Raw genomic sequence first — 18,590 nt, 5'->3', positions numbered from 1 at the left:
GGGTAGAAAACGGTGTAATACTTTTACAAAATGACGGTTTTCCACCAGCAGTAATTCCGCAATGTTTGCAGACACAAGTTTTAGATCGCTTGCATGAAGGTCACTGAGGAATCACCCTAACGAAGCAGAAGGCACGCAGATACGTATAGTGGCCGGAGTTGAACAAAAGCATTGAAGAGATGGTCAAGTCATGCGGACCTTGCAGGCTTATCACAAAAACTTCGGGCAAAGAGTACCAAGCATAGCCGAAAACAACAAAGCCATGTGTCTCTCCGCAGTCGAGTGTAGCTAGAATTGACAGCGATAGACACGTATCTCGCCAATGCAGAGAAACACATATTTTTGGAAAAGTCTTAATGCTAGTGTGGAGGCTACAACGGTATGGTTAGCGAAACACAATGCTCCCTGTTCTATAGTTAGTAGTCAGGTAGTGTTGACACCAGGAAGATCGCTCCTTCTCAACAACAAAGCCGTGGCAGCGGATTCATCTCGACTATGCAGGACTTTTCTTAGGGAAGATGGTGGATGATTTGCGTTGATGCACACTCAAAATACCCTTATGTTTCTATGCAGAACATCGGACAGGCAACCTCTAAAGCAGTGGTTCTCAAACTTTTTACAGTCTAAGCGCACTTACAATACTACAAATAATTCTGGGCACACTTTATATAAAAATGCACTAAAATGTCATAATTAAGTCAAATAAATAAAACTCAAAAATAAAGAAATTATCTTTTTATTAATGGGAAACATGTGCTTGATGAGCCTGTGAGATTTTCTCAATGTTCGGTCTTATGTTTGAGAGGCAAACTCTCATTTCCTCATCGATGCATTGCAGAGTTCCTCTCTTTTTACACTTAATTGTGGCGAGGGTAGAAAAGCCAAGTTCACATAAATATGACGTTGAAAATTGCAATAAAACAGTCAGTGCTTTTTTAGATATCGCGACATGTTCTTTTCTGATAGAAATCCAAAAAGCTTCAAGAGACCACTCTTTGTATTTCACCATCAATCCACGATCTGTGGACACAGCTGCCAGTTCTTCTTCTTCTGTCAGTGTTAAACTATATGCAGAGGTACTTTCTAAAAAAGGATTTCTAATCCAGTCATATTGCGCAGTGTTAAGTGATGGAAAGTAAAAATTCATTTTTTCTTCTAAAGTTGATAAATGTTCAATTACAAGTGGAAGGATTTCAGTTTTGCAAGTATTAGTTACCAATGGGAACATTTCTAAACTACCTTTAATCGCTGCACTTTTCCAAACGTGTAATTTTTTCTGAAACGCTTTTATCTTGTCAGTGGATGTAAGAACGTTTTGCCCTTTCCCTTGCATACTGGTGTTCAAAATATTGAGATGCTGAAATATATCTGCCAAATATTGTAATTTAGCAATCCAAAATTTACACTGCAAGAGGTCACAAAAATGTGACTGCTTCATTGCTTCAAAAAATACAAGAAGTTCTTGTCTTAACTCGTGTACACGAGTAAGCACTTTGCCTCTTGATAGCCACCTCACCTCGGTATGTAAAAGTAATCGTTTGTGTTGAGATTCCATATTGGTACAGATTTTTTCAAATAGCCGCGATTTTGCAGGTCTTACTTTTATAAAGTTTACCATCTTAACAACTTCATCTAAGACCTCTCTTAAATTCTCTCCTAAGGTTTTTGACATCAAGGCCTCTCTATGCAGAAAGCAGTGAGTTACAATAACATTCTCGTTTTTCTTCTTTATAAAATTATCATAAATTATCGTAATAATGATGTTATCGAAATAATGAAAATTATCCTGAAATTATCTGAAATTATCGTAATAATGATGTTAAACGGAAGGAGCAGATAAGAAAATTGATCTAATATGGTAACTATTCTTTTTGTTTTTCTTATTAGAATGCTTTTTTAGGAATGCTGTTGGGCACACCTAGATAACCTCTGGGGCGCACCAGTGCGCCCGGGCACACCGTTTGAGAACCACTGCTCTAAAGCAACGATTAACGCACTGCAGCAGATCTTTACGATAGAAGGCTCCCCAGACATGATTGTCTCAGACAACGGATGTCAGTTCACTCCTGGGGAGTTCAAGGTTCTTTTCAAAATTAAAGATAGACCAGATCACTTCGCCAGTGTTCCATCCAGGTTCAAATGGCGAAGAGGAACGCTTCGTACAAACCTTTAACAAGGCAATGGACAAAAACTGCAAAGGGAGAAGTGAGAAAGCAAGATGCCCATCTGTTAGTACTTACGACGTATAGAAGCACACATCACCCATGCCTCGACTGGAAGAATCCAGCCGAAGTTCTTCATGGGCGCCAGCCGAAAACGCTGTCCTTGTTCTCGCCAATTGAAAAAAGTAATTCAAAACAAAGACTTGCTTCTCATAACAAGTGAAGCTATGAAGAAGATTCATTAGTTTGTATTCGAAACTATGCATCTGGTTCGAAGTGGCTACCAGGTACGGTAATTAAAAGACGTGGACGTGTTCTGTACAATGCACGAACGGAACGAGGCGTTTGGAGGAAACACATAAATCAACTCCAAACCAGGTTTCAAAACGTTTAAACCGAAAGTAAAAGTGACTTTTCTAATTCAAGAAAAGGAAAGTTTGCACGAAATCCAAGGAAAGAGTCTGAACCGATCCAAACCAACGAACACTCTGGGCATAGTAAAGCTGTACCGCAGAGACGCTATCCTCTTCGAAACAAACACAAACTTGATTTCTATCAAGCTTAGCCAATACGTTTGTTAGTCGTATGTGCTTCTGACCTTAATTGTAATATGACCATTATTGCAGTGATCTGTTAGAAGCACTATATATATATTGTTGTGTATGTTAAGTTGTAAATACTTGGTTAGTATCCCCTCCTTCAGCTGTAATGTTTTTACACGAGATCGTTTAAGTCTACGTTTACGGTGGAATGCCATGTCTTCTATCTATTGCTAAATGTTAAACTCTTTCGCGCCCAGCATCATTTTAAAATGATTTGAGGTTTAATGCGAAACGCCCAGCATCATTTTAAAATGATTTGAGGTTTAATGCGAAACGCCCAGCATCATTTTAAAATGATTTGAGGTTTAATGCGAAACGCCCAGCATCATTTTAAAATGATTTGCGGTTTAATGCGAAGCGCCCAGCATCATTTTAAAATGATGCTGTTTGATGTGTGATATAAAACATTGTCTTTGTAGCAGAATATCCATAAATTTACTGGTCCCTTGTAAAATGCTTATTTTATTGATATTCTTGTGTTTTTCAAAAAAAAAAAATTGCTCAAATTTGACAAAGTGTGGTTACTTTAGCCAACAGTAAAAAGAAAAGTATGTACTAAAGGATAAAGGCGTGTTTGATTTTTCCTTGACACTTCATACCATTAGGAAGTCCACTGAAGAAAAAAAATCTTTTTAGGTTCTACAGAAAAGGTGGGAGTATTTTTTTTTGTAAGATGCTTCATTTTCACACAATTTTTAACAAAAAAAAAGTTAAAAAAGTACACATTATGAAAATACTGCATCTTCAAATATGTTGTATTAGGAAAGTAGATTCTAACATTTATAGTCAGAACTTGAAATTATCTTTCCAATGAGATATTCCATGTCAAAATACACAATCGGTGTCACGCGTATCAACTCGATAAAGTTAGAGAAAAAATAGCAAAAATGCCTGGGTTTTGCGGTCAAACCGTGCAAAATCGCTGGGCGCGAAAGAGTTTATAAGTGAGGAATGATACATTTCAGTAACGTTAGTTTTATGTTATGATTATTGCTTTATTACTAGTGCATTGCACCGAGTCACGTGCGCTTGATTACGTCGTGTCGCCCTGTGGCTGTGATTACTTCGTAATTATTGCAGCAGGACTTGGTACCTACTACACAAGTGATTTCTCACTTGTACACATGACCAGCTCAGTGGCCGAGTGGTTTCGCCTTCGGCTTTGGTGCTGGTAGATCTGAGATCGATTCCAGGTCGGGTCAAACCGAAGACTTTAAAAACGGTACCGATTGTGTTCTTTCTTGCATAACGCAGTGAGCGAGCATAAATCGGGTAATAATGTGATTACATCGTAAACCTGATATAAATTAAAAATGAGCCATGTCGCTAAAAGACCTTAGCTGTTGTAGAGCGACAATAAATAAAAACCATAACATTATTATTATTATTATTATTACTTGTACACATAGCTCTACTCGTGTTAAAACCTCTTTTCAATTTTCTTACGATTGTGGGTTTCTGTAGCTATTCTGCAGCACTTACAAGCGTAACAACAATAAAAAATAAATGCATTCGACCATGTGCATATTAATGTTCTCAAATGTGCGATATTTAGCGGCTGAGTTATAAACCATTAAATAGGGTGGGCTTAAAAATTCCTGTCTCGTGCTTTTCGAACATCTTTGGAACGAATGCCAGATGGGTTAAGCTAATAACTATTACCCATCATAACCAAGGATTTCTAGAGTGCGGAATTTCTAACTACTGTACCTCCCAAGAAAAGGTTGTATTGAAATTCAGCGTTGCCGGATCTTGTTCAAACTTTACGGCTAAACTTTTATTTTACAGTTGTTGCCGCCCAATACTTGCCAAGTTAAAATTAGTCTAAAATGAACTAAAAGAAATTTTTTATCATCTTAATCAAACACATCAAAACATAATAATGTTTACAAAGTAATTTAATCTACAAGCAGAACTTTTAACCACAAAGAAGCTACAAGATTTGTCACGTGATACGTGATGTTTTATGTTTCTCGAGACCTCATTACAAATGACTGCACCATGTTCAAGTCACTTAACGGAGTGGAAGGTTTGCATGTCTGACATGATGAAACCGAAGTCTGGCTACTCTCTAGTAGCCATCCAACAAAGTCTGGGAACATCGTGAATTTGAAGTGATAAAAGAATAGGCCCTCTGCCCCAGAAGCTCACACAGCGAATAAGAAGTAACGTTGGCAAGGGAGTCCATGGAGTATTTTTTATTATTTTAGAGGCCTCAAACCTTCTCAAGAGGCAAAAAATTGAAGAAACCGCTGGGTATTCTTTCAATACGGTAAGTATTCTTAAAAGTATCTCGATTTGGCGCTTCAAGGTCTTTTTGAAACCTGGCACAAATTATCCTTTTAATTATATAGACCTAATTATTTTTGTCTACACTGAGGTTAAGAAAGACAGAAATTATGTTTTGATAACAGCAATTATAGCCAAGAATTTTTTTGTGATGGAAAAAGAAGTCAAAACTTATAATTTTTTGCCGACTAGTAAATTTTTTGTCCATAAGCCTATCGTCGTCGTCGTCATCGTGTATAGTATGTTTGTATAAAGCAATGTTGGCTACTGTAGACCCAGGCAAACCATCTGCTTGAATAAGCTTAACTGGTATAATTTTCACTTGTAGCTGGTCTAATTTTTAGTGGACTACAACTTTCACTTGTAATGGAACTACTCGCTTTAATTTCAACATGACAGCAGGTTAGTGCAACTTTGCATCAAAGTAAGTAGGCCTGGCTAATTGATGATGTTAATTTAAACGTTATTTATGATGTTATTGAATTGATGATATAGTTTAAAATGTTAACATCTTAAATGTCGTGAAATTTGCAAAAACCTGTGCAATTATTAACTGCATGGAATAGATAAACCTTATAAAACTTACTATAAAACTTACTATAAAACTTACTATAAAACTTACTATAAAACTTACTATAAAACTTACTATAAAACTTACTATAAAACTTACTATAAAACTTACTATAAAACTTACTATAAAACTTACTATAAAACTTACTATAAAACTTACTATAAAACTTACTATAAAACTTACTATAAAACTTACTATAAAACTTACTATAAAACTTACTATAAAACTTACTATAAAACTTACTATAAAACTTACTATAAAACTTACTATAAAACTTACTATAAAACTTACTATAAAACTTACTATAAAGCTTACCAACTATAAAAGCACAGATGCAACCAGTTGCTGATGATAATTCCAGCACTTCTAAACAACAACGTTTGCAAAAACGTACTCTCTTGCACAGGTAAATAAGCTTTCACAATTTACATGTATAGACTCTGCTATGCACGGTAACTGTATAGCTATAAGATTTTGTTAACACTGGCACTTTTTTATTCCACCTTAGATCCCGGGATGCATCACGCCAACACAACATTTCCTAGAATGGAACCAAACTGGCACACTATACCAATCCCACATACCTCGGTGTCAAACTAGATAAGGAATCGAAAAAGTAAAAGCTGAAGTGGCTTCTCGAAATAATATCTTACAGAACCTAGGAAACTCTGATTGGGGTTGTCTTTCCTGATACAACACGGTCAATTGTATGCTTTAGCCTTATGCTAATCGGTTGCAGAATATGCCTGCTAAATTTGAGAACGTTCGGCACATGCCAATAAAATTGACCCCATATTAAACCAAAGCTGCCGTTTGATAACTACAGGCTGTCTCAAACCAACCAACATCACGTCGCTACACATTCTGTTTGGAATTGCTTATCTCAACATCAGAAAAAGTGTGACCAACAGAAAAGAAAGATCTTGTCAGGACATGGATTTAAAACATCTACTACGGCTAAACTCCAGCACATAGGCGATTGAAGTCAAGAAAAATTGTTTCTTGTTTCAGTTGTCCTACTGGGTGGAGATGAGGTCGCCACCCAGTAGGGTGGCGACCTCACCAATCTGCAAATTCATGCAAGCCTCAAGCCTCATGCAAGCCTCATCTGCAAGTTCATGCAAGCAAGTTCATGTAAGTTCTGCAAGCCACCAATCTGCAAGTTCAACTATGGCAAAGGGAGCAGGCGGCTGGGCAGACATCGGCCAATGTGGAGCTCTCTTCCACAGAAAGCCTTCCTCCCAGAAAGCATCAACCCTGTGAGTATTGACGATACATCAACCGCTTAAGAACTGGTATTGGAAGATGTAAGACGATGATGCGACACTGGAGGTAATCCTTGAGAAGCAAAAGTTGCATATGTGGGCGGGAGAAAACGAAGCAACATCTACACAAATGCCCTGTCCTAAAAGCAAAATGCTCTGCCTAGGATTTAGCCGAGTTCAACAATAGAGCAAGATGCTCTGGGCTATGGACCTGTGACACAGGACGGAATATATTGAAATACAATAGTACAGTGCTTTTCAACCTTTAAAACAACGGTACGCACCTTTTTCATTTCGCAAAAGTTTCATCCGCACATACCAAAAATTGTTAGTTTGCAGCTATTTGTTTTCCTTATTTGTGAAATATCAATGGAATGGTTTATGAAATTAAATCTTTTATCAATCGATTTTTAAATGGATAGCTAAAGTAGCAATTGATTTGTTGTATTTTTAGACATTTAAGAAAAACGAAATAGGCTAAGTCAGGTCGTAGTGACTGTCGAGAAATTAAACGTAGGCTAATAATTTTAGCCAACCCAGTAGAATCTACTGACCTCATGTACATACATATCTGACTACAAGAGTAACACAATATATACTAACAAAGAAACGCAAGGCATGCAACTGAGGAACGTGCTACAGAACGCTAATCGATTGTGACGCGCAGTGCGAAGGTAATCAATTCCAACGTCTGCACTAGAACACGCTGGAGGTAGTTGTTGCAATGACGCTGGTCATGAGTTACATAGAACCAATGTAAATGAATGTCGACTATAACAGGATTGATGTGAATTCAAGTTTGGATTACTTCACTCGCTAGCTACCGCCCTTGGAAGAAACTTTGCTTTTGACAACAACAACAAACATTATTATACAAATTAAAAACAACAGAACTAGAAAATGTGCAAAATTTCACTGAGCAGATAAAGAGAAGCAGCATTTTGTATTTAATCATCCCAATATATTAATGTATCAATTGCTGCTGAGCATTTCTAAAAATTTCAGACTACTTCGTCACAACTTCTTGCTCCAAAGCCTTTCGCTTTAGGTCATCAAGTGTCTAATTAAAAGGATTCATTTTTTCTCGTTTTGTTTTGCTCTCAACCCACTTTCAGCTAGGTAGGCACTTTTGTGCGCTAACGAGCTTGTTCTCCTCTGTTTTCTTTGTTCTAAGTTTTGACGCTATAAAAATAAATAGAAACAATTGTGCACCTTTTTTTTTTTCTTCCTTTTCTCAAGTTCTAGTGACAAGCAAACAAACGACCATTCTTTACCTCAACCAAACTAAAAACTGGTGAATTGTGCTCCAGGTAGTCAAAAAATGAAACGTGTAACTTACAAAAAATGTGAGATCATGTGATTATCCTAACAAAAATGGTGAATCGACAAAAAAATGAATGATGTACAAAATAATGCAATACATAAGAAAACGACAGCAACATAACTGAGGATCACCTAAACTAAACGATGTTTAAACTTGGATTTTGTATTGAGAAGAAACAGCTTCTTATTCTACATGGCTAAAGAAAAAAAATCAACTCTTAAGTTTTTCTATTAAGCAAAAGGTCACACTTTAACGTATATCACTTGTAGAAGAGTGCCTGCTTTTTAATGTGAAATTGCTTTGTGTTTTAGTCACAATTTTCCTTATAAACTCCATTGATTGCAGTCATTAAGATCCTTCTTGCACTCAGTTCAGTTGCAGAAGAAAAATAGTATTAGCAGAGAGTGGGAATCGAACCCACGCAATCGAAATTACTACTCCTTTGCCCTAACCCATTAGGCCACGCAGGCTGTTGCGATGCATTCAGTTAAATTTCTTTGTACCAAAATCTTTCGATAAAGACGATCAGAATATCACGTGTTGAATCACATGACTGAAATCAGCGGATTTGCGTATGCGTTTTTTCTACAAGTGATGTACGTTAAAGCAGGGCTTCCCAAACTAGAGGTCGCGACCCCAGAAGGGGTCGAGCAACGAACTTCAGGGGTCGCAGAAAGTATACCAATTTGTACAAGGTACTGCATATTAACACTTCTGTGCGAGATGCTGTGACAGTTATTAACTTTATTAAGAGTCGCGCACTCAATAGGCTGCCCGTATTTTCGACAATTTATGAGGTGAAATGGAATCGGAGTCAAAAACTGTTTTGTTGCATCATGAAATGAGGTGGCTTTCAAAAGTCAAAGCTTTAAAATGACTAGCCAATTAACGTTAAAAACCGAAATCGTGATTTTTCCTACAGAATAAAATTCAGTCTTGGTCCACCATTTTCTCAATAACATCTAGTTTTTGAAATTATGTCAAATGTCAAATTTGCTTGAAAAACTAATCTAATTTAGTTTGTCCCTCCTAGGAGAAAACATCAATATTTTGCATTGAAGTCTAAAATTGATGCGTTCATCAAAAAATTGAACATCTGGAAATCAAAATTTCAAAATGATTTATCTGAAATGTTCTCACTTCGTCTACCGTTCCAACCAAAGCAACATCGAAATCGTCTTGAGACCAGCTTTAACTAACATTGAGCCACGGCTGGACTTGCTTTGTAGCAGAAGACAGTCACACCCATCACACTGAACAAAACCTTGTTTGCTTTCTTGTTTTGTTTCCAGTAGGTTTTGACCCATTCGTTGTGAGGGTCAGAAATAAATATAAACAATAAAAACAAACTGAACCGAGTGCCAGTAAATTGTTTTTGGTTTTCGTTTGATCTAAGCTTTTTAATAAATATCACAAATGGATATTTCGCAGTGTTTATCATTTTAATCGTAAGGGGTTGCGAAAAATTGTTGGAAATTAAAAGGGGTCGCTAACAAAAACGTTTGGGAAGTCCTACGTTAAAGTGCCTACCTTTCAGCCAAATATAGGTAGTGTGATTTTGCACGAACCTGTGAGTGCTTGGATGGGCTGAATTTTTAAAAATCTATCTAGAGTTCGTGAGTAGAATGTTGCTCATGGTAGATCGAAGCTGCAGGTTTTCATCTGACTCTTTCTTTAGCTATCTTCAGAATATAATAGCCTAAGTCATGAGCAACCTTCCACTCGCAATCTTCAAGTTTTGTACCACCAATCAACTTATCTAGAGTTCTGATCCAAAATTCAGTTCAGTTTTCACGGTTAAAAACACCATTCGCATCGTAAACGCGTTGCAAAACAGCCACATGTTCTTTTTTTACAGTAAGCCAAAACTTGAACAAGTAACACACATCTACATTATAAACTATAAAACTTGCAACCTGCGACTACTGCTGAATTTTCCCCTTGATTTTGAATCAAAGCTAGCCCAATTTTGCAGAAAACCGCGGAACCAGCAACCTTATAACGAAGTCAGCATATGACAAGACTGAGTTGGCAAAATGGAAAGACACAAGACTTTTCTCAATTACAATAAGGCATATTTGAATAACCGCACATGTCGAAAAGCAAAATCATGGGCAATTTTCATCCACCTTCCCAGACAACAAAATCCGTCATTTTTAGATTGATTCAACGTTTGCAGATGGTAAATCAATGTAAAAATGACGGATTTTGTCGTCTGGGTCATCCGCAACAGGTTTGTTATCCGCATTGCAATGTTTTTGCCCGCACAAGTGCGTATCATCCCACGGGTTAAAAAGCACTGCAATAGTGTACTTCAAATGTGCATGACGCATTAATACATTCTGTGACGTAACAAATCGATCTTTAAATGATCAGCTGGCACTTTTCAGTGACAACAGGTGAGAGATCAGTCATAACAACGTAATGTGATAGAAAACTTGTTTTTGGCCTAAACTTATGAGAGGTTTTGTCTCCATTGGCTCTCCTGCAGAACCGCCACTGGATTATTTCCAGTATTCGTCAATTAACGCGTCTACTCGTTCTAGGTGGCTTGAAATCCATCGATATGAGAATGCGTTTTTACGTGATCAATGCAAAACAATCTTTAAAAGTAACTTATATGTCAATGCGCATTTGATAATTTAGTTAGGTAGTTTAATTATGGTAGTTTAGTATGATTATGGTAGTTAATGTACTTGAAAACTTTTAACAACAAACGTTTAAAATCACTTTCTTACCCAAGACATTCAATCGTTGCAGTTGGACAATCAGGAGTATTTTTGCAGCGCTTTTCATCAGTTCCATTAGAACAGTCGTTAGAGCCATCACATATTTGATGAACATCGATGCATTTATTTCCTAACGCACATGGAATTTCGTTTCGGGAGCAATTGTTATCACGAAGCAAAGGATCGCAAATCTCGCTGGTAAATTGTCTCTCGCATAAACATTCGTCCGATAAGTCAGCGCAATCAAACACAGTATCGCACACTTGCTGACGTTGTATAATTGTTCCATCAAGACAAGGCCAGCATTTGGAAATGTTTAAGATTGGCTTCCCATCTTCATTAAACGTATAACAATCGTCTTCATTATTAAAACAGACTGAAAGTCTTTTATCAAATTTGCTTGACGTTGGCAGCATAGATTGTTGTGGAACAATGCATCGATACGGAACAGCTGTAGAGTTTTGAATTCGGTAGCCACTTCCGTAGGTAGGAAAACCATTGCACTTGAAACCAAATCCGATTTGTTTCTCATCTGATGTGTCGCGACAATAAACTTGCCCATCACATAACGAAGTTAATGGTGGGCACCTGGATCCGTCATCGCAGCGAAGATAGTTGCGCCTGGGTGGGTCAGTGCAATTGTCTTCATCGAAGCAATTGAGGCAGTTTGCGAAACCATCGCATCTCTGTTCTTCTGTGAAATGGGAATCCCAATAATAACATGAATTGTTGAACTGACTTCCATCGGAAGGACGGCACAAGTATTCATCACTCATATCATCGCATTCGTAAGTTCCTGAACATTTCAAGTTGTCCGCAATGATTTCTCCACTCCAGCATTGAAACCCACCAGTGGTTACCATCAAATTAACAAACACCAAGCAACTAGTTAATAACTCAAACATGATTAATCTAATCACCTTAATAAATAATTGAAATATTAAACATTTTCATTATTTTTACTTTCATTAAATTTTGACTCTACAAACCATTTTACATAAAAATGTTGAGTTTACAGATTTATCAGAGCAACTGCATAAAAGTATGTAAAAGTAACGTCTATGTTTATATTGAACAATTTTGTTTTGACTTGCATTAATTTTGGTTTTATTTCAACTCTAATTTTTGTTCATAAATTGAAATTATAATTTTCAGAATGATTGAAATAAAGATTTTGGTTCGAACGCTACAAATAGAGCAATTTCCACAAGTTTATAGAAGTTATTCATATTTCTTTGTAAATAGTTCAATGAAATCGCGAATAATTTGCGAAGAATTCTCTACTACAAAGTCATTCATGCATCACAATTACAAATTGTGACGTCACTTTTGTAACACTCAAGTTCAAACTGTCATATTTGTAGTTCAATGACGCATTTTGGATGTGATGATCGTTGTGTAAATTTTGAATTGAAACACCTTTTTAAAAACTGTACGCAACAAAATACTCACAGTGTTTATAAATCATACACTATAATTAGAGGGGAGAAGTTAATTCTAATTTACATTTTCGCCCTGATTAGGGTACAACAAAATATCCTATGACCTTTTGTAGGCTATAATGTTTTTGAAATTTCCACCCAACTCCTATCACAACAGCAATATAGCTTATCTTCAATGATTAAATTTACTTTTGTATGTTTTAAGGGGAGCAATTTCCCCGATTGCCCCCTGGATCCGCCACTGCGTAAAATCCATTTCGAAACCTCAACAGCCTTTTTGCTCGTTAGTGTAGTAAAATGCATGATCATTTTTGTAATTAGTTCAGGGCAAGTCCATGTACAAATCTACTCCACGACAAAATTCTTAACGGTGAACATGTTTAAAATAGGTCCAGCCTTATTAGTTTTAATATTAGCCTACTAGCCTTTCTCCCACGACACAAGTAGCCTACTTTCGGGCCTGTTGTATTTTTAGACATGTACATAAAAATGAAGTAAGAAAGGTCGCAGTGACAATTAGACTGTCGACATACAACGTAGTAGTAATAATAATAATTAGGGCAACCAAATTTTTGACTTAAAAACTTGAAGTTTTGACTTTATAATTTACAAATTTTGACCTAATTTTGATCCATAACTTTTTGCGTTTGCAACCCACATGCGATATACAAAGCATATTAGAAATCAAATCGTTAGGTACGGATATCTTCTTTTTCTAATGAAATAAAAGAAAAATGTGGAAGACTCAACCACACCAGAGCTAATGAACACATAATGAAAGTCACTCGAAAAACTGCAAAAGATAAATATGGAGCGTCTTTAAATATCCCGAAATTACTGAGAGGGTTCTGCAGAATTATAGTTCAACATTAAGTAATGTTTCACATTATCGCCTTTGAAGTTCCTGTCTCTCGCCAACATTTTTCCTAAAATGGAGAAGCTCTCTCTACTGATACAGAAGTTGCTTGGGAGTTCCTCAGCAGGCTATATAAATGTGGTGAAATATCATCATTTTCACAATGCACTTGATGTCATTCCTTCAGACTCTTGCTTGAATATATAGTTTAACCTTGGGCATAATTATAGGCTAGCTAAAGACAAATTTGAGAACATCAGGAAGCTAAAACTCAATACTATATGCATAATGGTCTGTGTAGCTTTAATAAAATATCAATAGAGAGAAGAAAAACTACGTTAAAAGGAAATTTTAACCTTACCATGAAATATGACTTTTTTACCTAATAACTTTGAAACGTCTCTTCGTGTCAGCCTAAAATTTAGTTTATGGACGTTTTATAAACTTTGGTCAAGGCAGAAAAATTTTGACTTGATTGACTTTTGGTTGCCCTAATAATAATAGAAGCCAACCAAGTAAGTGAACCATTTACCTCTTTGTACTTACTGACTGAGTCAGGGCCGTTGACAAAATTTCTCGGGACCGGTACCAATTTATTTTCGGGCCCCCTTTATCGACAAAGTTATGAAAATAAAGGTTGTGTACAAACTTTTATTGATGTCGTTTGAGCATGGTCATTTAACAAATCTTGCGCAATCTTAAAATTTCTTGATCCGCAAAACTTACTATCTCTATCTAGCGGTTGATTTTTTGAGTTTTTATTTGTCACATGGCGCTAGAGCAGTGGTTCTCAACCTTTTTTCTTTCGTGGCCCATTTTCGTTGAACAAAAATTATTATGGCCCAATAATTGTTTATGCAAGAAAAAAACTGCAAAATAGACTTAAAAACAAAAAACAGCAGAAAACATTTCAAAATAGGTTATTTATTGAACCGTGCATCAATGAGATGCGTGCTCCTGAACGTTATTGACCAACTTGTAGTTACAGTGGTTCTCAACATTAATGTCGTATTCTTCCTTTGAAAGGCACAATTAGCCTATCGTCAATTTGTTCCCCCAAGAATTCACAAAAAATACTAAAAACAGATCCGCAGATGTTTCAGTAGGCTACCATTTTCAGTTAGGCTATGACTTGATTGTAATCACAAAGTGGTCTATTAGGCTACATCCTAAAGTGCTGTAAAAACTCAACGTTGATCTAAAACTATGTGTTCAGTCATAAATAAGTCAACCATTTCAATACATTATTTGCATAAATTTACATTTGATTTAAGTTACGTTTCTTCCCAATTCCTTTCAACACGATTATTCCTCCCTTTAAGTTAAAAATTTCTCCTTACGGAGGCAAGTGACTCCCTATAACAGAGGTCACCAACCTTTTTTGCATGAGGGCCACTTTGGCACTAATGAGAGCTGTGGCGGGACGCAATGATAAAATTTTAGGTAGGTGGACTGTTATGCTAGAAATGAACGCATTTCGTACCCAGTATCCAGCGTTACATGTTGTTCATATTTATGTTAGAATACCGCAGCAACAAAATTATTCGAACAACGCTACTGCCAGGCCAAGCTCCTTTTACAACACTTTTGACTTTTTTAACAGTGCCTAATAAACGAGGCCACTTGTTGTGCGCACTTATAGCGAGGCGAGCGGTTTCATCAGAATATTCATCGCCAAGCAAGAGTGGTGTTGTCACTTCGCTTCGCAAAGGATATCTTGCAATTACTAGTTTCAATAAACAAGGAAATGTTTGACACAAATGATCTTCTTAACAAACCTACATTTTCCTAAAGTTAAACAAACACGTAAACAACATTCCTCATCAGGTAAACCTTGGATTTTTAATCGTATCTTGAAGCTTATCAAAAAACAAAATAAACTTTTTCAAAAATTTCTCAAAAATAAGGATCCCACAATACACAATAAATATAAGCAATTTCGTAACAAACTAACTCGCATAAAAACCAAAGCGAAAAAGGCTTATTACAAAGAAATATTCAAATTGGGTAGAAGTTCCTCAGATACTTGGAAGACTATATCAACAAGATAATACGTAAACAAAACAAAACTAATGAATTACCATCCAAAATCTCGCTTAACAATCACACAACTACAGAAAAGCCAGAAGAAATCTGCGAGGAAATGAATAACTATTTTGTGAATATTGGTCATAAACTAGCCAAAGGTAAACAAATAAGCACAAATTACAGTAATACTTTAAAAAATGGACGGTCTAGCCCTGTTACTTCCGTCAGCCTGCAACCAACAGATAATAACGAAGTAATAAATATAATTGATGACCTCAAGCATAACAAGTCCCCAGGATACGACGACATTCCTTTGACTATTATAAAGAGCTCCAAGTTCTTAATAGCTCCTTATCTTACCCGAGTCTTTAATAACTGTATGATTAGTGGACACTATCCTGAAGCTTTGAAAATAGCTAAAGTCATACCTATCTATAAATCAGGCTCCAAGCAGGAACCTCAGAATTACAGACCGATATCGATTTTATCGCCTTTCAACAAAATATTTGAGACAATCATTCACAAACGCTTGGCTAATTTCTGGGACAAATATAAACTCTTCTCCCCTTTGCAATTTGGATTTCGCAAAAACTACTCAACCAAATTAGCAATTACTCACTTCCATGAAGATATCATAAATGAACTAAACAGCAATCTCATTGTGTGCTCAGTGTTTATAGCTCTCAAAAAAGCATTCGATACAGTTAATCACGAAATCTTAATTGACAAGTTGAATCATTATGGCGTAAAAGAAAACGTTAAAAACCTTATTCATTCCTATCTAACCAATAGGCAGCAATATGTACATGGCGGGGAAATCAACTCTTCTCGCTCAAATATTACTATTGGAGTTCCTCAGGGCAGTGTACTTGGCCCCTTTTTGTTTTCAGTTTACATAAACGATCTTCCTGATGCAACTAATTTGAAAACTCTACTCTATGCTGATGACACAGTTCTCTATTTGGCTCAAAAAACTACCAGCAACCTCCAGCCGATAATGAATAAAGAATTATGTAAACTCTACACTTGGCTTGATAACAATCAGTTGACACTCAACTTGAGTAAAACTAACTACATACTCTTTAACAATAAAAAGACTACACTCTCCGATATGCAAATAAAATTAAATGATACAATAATTAAGGAAGTTGACCACACGCGCTACTTAGGAATCACAATAGATAACAAACTCAACTGGAATAAACACATTGATAGCCTCTCGAAAAAACTATCCTCTTCTTCAGGCGTACTCAGCAAACTTAGAAAATTCACTACTAGAAAAGTTCTAATCAATATTTATTATAGCATTGTACACTCGCACCTACAATATGGAATTATCAACTGGGGATGCGCACCCACAAAATACTTGAATAGAATTCAGGTTAGACAAAATAAGATAATTAAAATCGTTACAGGAGCATTTGAAATGAAAACTAAATTACTGCCACTCTATCAAGAAAATAAAATACTAACTGTTAATTCTACTTATAAACTAGAAATAAGCAAATTTATGTACAAATTTTATAATAATAAACTACCGGAAAACTTCAAAACTTTCTTTACACATGTATCATCTATTCATTTATATAACACCCGAAGTTCAAGTTCCAATTCACTTTATACTAAACTGGCAAATACCCAATTATTTTAAAAAAGTTTAAAATGCATGGGAATCAAGGTATGGGACAGTTTACCTCAAAATATGAAAAAAAACATGAACAAAGGCTTCAAATATTTCAGTAAAATGTGCAAAATACACTTCTTCAATAATCAAGAGCTATAAAAACGACATCCACTACCTGACTATGTTAATTGTTATTATTGTTTGTAGTAGCCTATCTGTATTTGTTTTGTTTTTTCTGTTCTTCCTTCCTTCTTTTTTGTGTCAATTTGCAACAATATTAACAACGCAATACTTTTTTTTGTGTAACTATTTGAATGAGAGAGTGCAGACTCGACGACTTCCTACGCCTTCAGGGCTACGGTCTTTCGCACTCTCTCATTGGATGCACACTGTCAGTTTTTGTTTTATGTGTGTTTCGGCGTTTCGCATCCAAACAAAAATATAATGACCATCCATCCATTGCAATACAGGCAACAATAGTGACCTGCAAACATATCAGCGAAAAATAGGCTCCAATAACAGGGAAAAAGAAACCAGGCACCATGAAACAAACGCTTGTGGAAATCACCGAAAAATCGTAATTCTATCGTAATTCATGAACAGTCTTCCCTCTAAAAAAGCAATGAGTTGGTTTTTCATCCTTTTTGTGAGAGTCTATAAAACTGTCTTTCTTTTATTATAGACAACTGTCAATTGCGGTGCTTATCAGCGTGGCAAGAATTTCTTGACTAACGATATTTTGCAGTACTTGCTTCGGCAGTACATATACTAAAATTGGAACGAGACAGAGAAGATTAGCATGGCCCCTGCGCAAGGATGACACGCAAAATCGTGAAGTGTTCCATATTTCTTAAAAAAAAAACATTTTGCAGCACTAAGCTAAATTTAAATCTATATATAATATTTTGCCTATTATTATAAATTGAGTTGGCACACCGACCTATTTTGCGAACTAGAACTTGCATAAAGAGAACACTGCTCGTGAAACACAATAACGGTGAAACGCACACTAGTGTTTACATGACATTTGCAAACTTAAAATAAGCAACCCTATGCTTACAGACAATTTCGAAGTTCGAAAACAGACGTTAGCAACCACTGTGACAGTGTGGCTGGACATCGCATTGGAATAACTTTAAGCAGCCCCCACCTAGAACTATAATCTGATTGGTCGGTCGGTGGAATCGTATGTAAAGCGAAAATATGCTTTCCGGAAAGTATTTTTGACCTTCGTGCTCTTTAACTCCTTAAAAAAAGTATTTTTTGTTATACTTGTACGCTGATACCTTCCGCGGGCCGCAGCGATACAGCGTGGCGGGCGGCATGCGCCTCGCGGGCCGCCAGTTGGTGACCCCTGCCCTATAAGAACCACACTGTTGCAGTTTTTTAAGATCAGCGTTCGTATATTGTGCAACCAACGGCATTGATTACATCACGCCACCCAAGTTATTATTTCAATAATTAGAATGGGAATTACCATTCTGCAGCAAATTACAGCAGCATCAATCACAATTCATTCATTGCAATCAAAACAACTAAACAAAACACACAAGTGTCAAATTAACTATAGTAACACAAATGAAACTAAATCTTTCACTAACGCTGGCAAATTTTTAAATAGGTCTGTGGCCCACCTTAAAATTTTTCCATGGCCCACTAGTGAGCCATGACCCACCGGTTGAGAACCGCTGCGCTAGA

At 36.4% G+C, this 18,590-nt stretch overlaps 1 non-coding gene across 1 annotated transcript; it reads left to right on the top strand.

Annotated features, from left to right (window-relative positions):
• Window positions 1–17,636: 17,636 nt before the first annotated feature.
• Window positions 17,637–17,743, top strand: LOC145784747 (U6 spliceosomal RNA). Its single transcript, XR_014291037.1, has one exon. It is a non-coding gene; the product is annotated as a U6 spliceosomal RNA (small nuclear RNA).
• Window positions 17,744–18,590: the final 847 nt, after the last annotated feature.

This window comes from Aplidium turbinatum, chromosome 1, assembly GCF_918807975.1.
Source record: "Aplidium turbinatum chromosome 1, kaAplTurb1.1, whole genome shotgun sequence".
NCBI lineage: Eukaryota > Metazoa > Chordata > Ascidiacea > Aplousobranchia > Polyclinidae > Aplidium > Aplidium turbinatum.
This window is presented reverse-complemented; position numbering and strand designations above follow the sequence as displayed.